Raw genomic sequence first — 4,626 nt, 5'->3', positions numbered from 1 at the left:
CCTTTAAACAAAATATACGAACGCTCGGTTACGGTGACGGAATTTCCAGTCCCACTGTTTGTCACCGAAACACTCCCTGAGACGCCCAGCCCGAGTGTTTGGGCTGCTTTGACAGTCTGGTGGCTGGAGGGTTGCCAGAAGCCCAGGGTGGGAGCCACGCTCCCTCCTACTCCCCAATCCTCTCCCCCAGCCCCGACCGCGCTTCTGCACCCAAAGCCCCTTATCCCTATCCCCCCTCACAGAACTGGCACCCCCAGTTACAGCCCTCCCCCCTTCCACACCCGAACCTCCTGCCTCAGCCCACAGCCTCCTCCTGCATCCTCAGCCCCTCATTTCTGGACCCACCGCGGTGCCTGCATTCCCAAGCCAGAGGCCTCACCCCCCTTCTGCACCCGCTGCCCCAGCCTGGGGAAAATGAGTGAGGGTGGGGATGCAAGCGACTGAAGGAAGGGGGAGGGCATGCGGGGCACAGCCTCACAGAAGGGGCCTGGCCTGAGTGGGGCAGAGGGGCAAGGATGTTTTGTTTTGTGTGATTAGGAAGTTGGCAACCCAGGGTCCTTCCACCTTCAGGGGTGGGGGGCCAAGTGCAGCCCCCGGCCTACGCCCCTTGTCTCCCCCCAAATCCTGCCCAGGGCAAGTGATGAGGTTGCAGCTATTCACAGTTGCTCCCTGATGGCTTTTACCCAGGCCTGACTTCAGCTTCCACCCTGGTTGGGGGGGGTCAGGGCCTGCAAGAGCAGAGGCTAAGGGGGCTGGATCATGGTGGAAAAAGGTTTCAGGGCCTTGGCTGGCAGAGGAGGCGGCTGCTCTGCCAAATTCGTTGAATGTCACTCCTCAGCCCGCCAACGGCACAGGTGGAAGGGCCGGGGCAGGAGTGGGGGAGGGAGCAGGGCTCCTTTCCCTGCCAAAACCACAGGATAAAAAACGCTCCCTGATGCACCCAGGCAGCATTTCACGCCGGCAGCTCTTCAAAAGCGAAAGCCTGACAGGCTCTTCCCAGTTCTGGTACCTCCGTCGGAAGAGCTCATGATTTTTGAGCCAGTCCCATGATTGGAGGGGACGGAGGGGCTGGTTTTTGAATGCGCAGGGTGGGCAATGCAGCGTTGGCAATGAATGGAAAACAAGGATCAGCCAGACATGCCCACAGCAGGTAGCACAGTGCAAGTTCGCATGTTTCATGTAGCCATCCCCCTGTTAACGGCCCCCCTGTTCTGGGTTGGCTGGTGTGCAAAGACCTGAGCGGGACGCTCGCCAGCAGCCCTTGCTCTGGGTAGAGAGAGACCTCTCCTGACCTTACTCTTCCACATCACGTCTGCAGGGGGAGCTTGGTTGCATTCGGGTGCCCGGCCTCCAGAAAGCACCAGCCAGGCAACACGCATATTGTTTGTATTAAACCAGAACAGCATTAATGCCACTGCCAACAAGCTGACCGGCCACGGTTGTCTTTTCATGGCAGCAATTGTGCAGACAAGTTTCTTTGTTCCTGAGCCAGCCAGCCACAGCTCCGCACTCAGAGACATGCTTTGTCTAGTGCAGGTTGCAGCTGTCTGGGTTTTGAACACCACCTGGTGACAGAAAGATTTAAGAACAGCCATACTAGATCAGACCAAAGGTCCATCTAGCCCAGTATCCTGTCTGTCAACAGTGGCCTATCCCAGATGCCCCAGAGGGATGGAACACAACAAGTAATCCTCACGTGATCCCTCCCCTATCACCCACCTTCAGAGAAACAGAGGCTAGAGACACCATTCTTATCCATCCTGGCTAATAGCCATTCATGGACCAAACCTCCATGAATCTATGTAACTCTTTTTTGAACCCTGTTAAAGTCTTCACTACATCCTCTGGCAAGGAGTTCCAAAGGTTGACTGTGCGCTGAGTGAAGAAAAACTTCCTTTTGTTTTAAACCTGCTGCCTATTGATTTCATTTGTGAGTTTTATGAACTCTGATTTCCCTTCTTTTTCTGCATAGGGTCTTATCTCCCACTGGTCACCATAGCAGCCAAGTGCTTGCCAGTTGGGCATTAAGCAACATGCCCGTACACAGGTGGTGTCTCTTCCTCTCTCTGGGGGGTGGGAACTAGATGTGCCATGTAGTGTTTCAGTAGGGTGGCTAGATTGCTTATCTTTACATGCTTCCTTGTGTCTGCATTGGAGAAGGAAGGTCAAAGACTCATGCCTCGCATGTGGCAGGGAAGCGGGTGAGCTCTGTGACAAAGTTCTGCCAAAGTTTGGTTTGGACCAACCCTTAAGATAGCTCCGTCTTCTGAGCAGATGAGTTTTGTGCTTAGATACGGCCTCTGTGGGTGAAGAGCAGGGGTTTTGAGCTCAGTCCTTACCTTGGTGTTTTGCTATGGTGAGGTCCTGGGCCTCTGAAGGTGAGGACTGAGACATGGAAGGTGAACTTGCAAATAATGCGCCAAAAAACTGGGATGGAAGGGGAACAAGGAGGCAACCAGCGGCATCCCACAACTGAGTCACTGTGGCTGTCTGAAGTGGACTGTGACATCTCTAGCGGTGTTTAAGTCCCGGCTTGACAAAGCCCTGGCTGGGATGATTGAGTTGGGGTGGGTCCTGTTTTGGGACTCCATGACCTCCTGAGGTCTCTTCCAGCCCTGGGAGTCTATGATTCCAGACAGTGGCAAAGTTGCTGTTGCTGGTCATCGCTGATTCTCGGTGGAGCCCAGAGAGGCTGGTTATGTAGCGTGACCACGTGTCTGTTCAATGGGTTGATTTGGGGTGAAAACAGCAACACCACAGAAGCAGGTGGGGGCCTCTCTATGCTGAGGAGCTGAAGCACTGGGGCTCAGCTGTTCAGCCAGCCAGGGGAGCCAAAGGGCCAGGCGCAAAGGGACACCTTTCCTTCCATCCTCCTAACAGTTACCTCCCCCCCCCACAGCCTGCTCTGTGGAGGTTGGGCAGGGTGTGTGTGTGTGACACACAGAGCCCCTACTCTATGGGGAAAGGAGGAGAAATGGGGGTGCACAGAGTCGCAGGCAATGGAGGGAGCACACATGCCTCTGGCAGAGGGCAATGGGGGAATGTACAGATGCAGGGAGTGGGGGGACTTGCAAAGCCGCTGGCATGGGGGGAGGCAGGGAACAGGGACACAGAACACCAGGAATGGGGGAGGCAGGCAGACCATCTGGCATGGGGGGAGACTGACTGCCTGGAATGGGGGTAGTGGGATAGAGAACCCCAGGACTTGAGGGGTGCAATGGGTGCCCCTCTGGAGCCTGTGAGGCCAGGGATAGGAGAGGGCAGGGGAGAGACAATCTCTGGCATGGGAGAGTGGAGGGAATGGGGAAGAGCAGGAGATTGTGATATGGGGGAGGGGGAAATGGGGAGGGAGGGCTGATGGAGCGTGGTCCCAGGTATTACTTGAACTAAAGGGGGATGGGTCAGTGGCAGGTATGGATCCGGGAGAGGGGGAGAAGATGCAGAGAATGGAGGGTTACTAGGAGCCCAGGGTGAGTGCAGCTCTCTCATGGTTACCTCTCTAGTCACTGTAGCGGATACGATATTCCGATCCTCTCACCTCACCCAAATCCTTTCTTCCTGCTGGGGAAGGGCAGCCCTGTTCGGCCATGAATAAACCCCGACACCAGGCGATTCGAATGCCTATAGGTGACCCAGGCCTGGAACTGGTTCTTTGGACTCCCCTGCTAACATCGGATCAACCTCATCCCACCCATTCCCTCCCTGTGGGTGCTGGCTTTGGAGCGATTTCTCCCTTCACGCCTAGCGGCTCCTCCCAGAAGCCACCCAGATTGCTTTGTGTTTAAGGATGAGCTGATATTTTCCCCATTGGCCTTCCACGGGAACCTAGGAACATGGGAGCAGCCAGATTAAACCAGGCCCAAGGGTCGCCTGGCCCAGTCTTCGGTGTCTGACAGCAGCAGTCACCAGCTATCTCAGTGTAAGGTACCCTGCAACAGGCAGTCTTGGGATACTCAGCCTCCGGGGGAAATCTTTCCTCCTCACCATCCCTAATGAGAGGTGAGGTTATGCCCTGGGGCATCAGGGCTTTGATCCTTTCCAGCGCCTCTGAATATCATTTAGTTAGCCCTAGAGAGTCCAGTCCTGATTCTTCCCCATTTGGGGTGTAGCAACACCCCAGCATCTTCCCCCTTGACCGTGCATTCTCCTTTCCATAGTCTACACATGGAATTAGGCACAGGCCCCACTGAGATGCGCATGGTGACAACCTCTGGGCATGCCCAGTGGATGCGGGACTTTCCTTCTGTTGGTTCCCCACAGTTTGAGTATCATGCTTGGAAGTTTTTCACCCAAACATTTACCTAGACATTTGGTGATTGGAGATAGTTAACATACAGGGACTGTTACGATAACATTGCATAAAGTGGGGTGGAACAAATAAAAAAGGAGGGGTAGAAAGGGAACATCATAGATTTGAGGCCAATGTGCATCGTTCTAAAAATGTGGCCTGGATTGCACCCAATGTGTGGTACAGAATTGCATGCACACTACTGCAGAGTGCCATCACTTCTATGGAGCAGGCCTAATTATATAACTGTCTGGTCAGCAGGAAGTCTTGAAATGAACGTGCAAGGCGGACAGAAGGAATCTATTGTCATTTATTAGGAGAAAATCAGACCAGCACGG

Source organism: Pelodiscus sinensis, chromosome 18 (genome assembly GCF_049634645.1).
Source record: "Pelodiscus sinensis isolate JC-2024 chromosome 18, ASM4963464v1, whole genome shotgun sequence".
NCBI classification, from domain to species: domain Eukaryota; kingdom Metazoa; phylum Chordata; order Testudines; family Trionychidae; genus Pelodiscus; species Pelodiscus sinensis.
The sequence above is the reverse complement of the archived record's forward strand: the minus strand, read 5'-3'. Positions refer to the sequence as shown.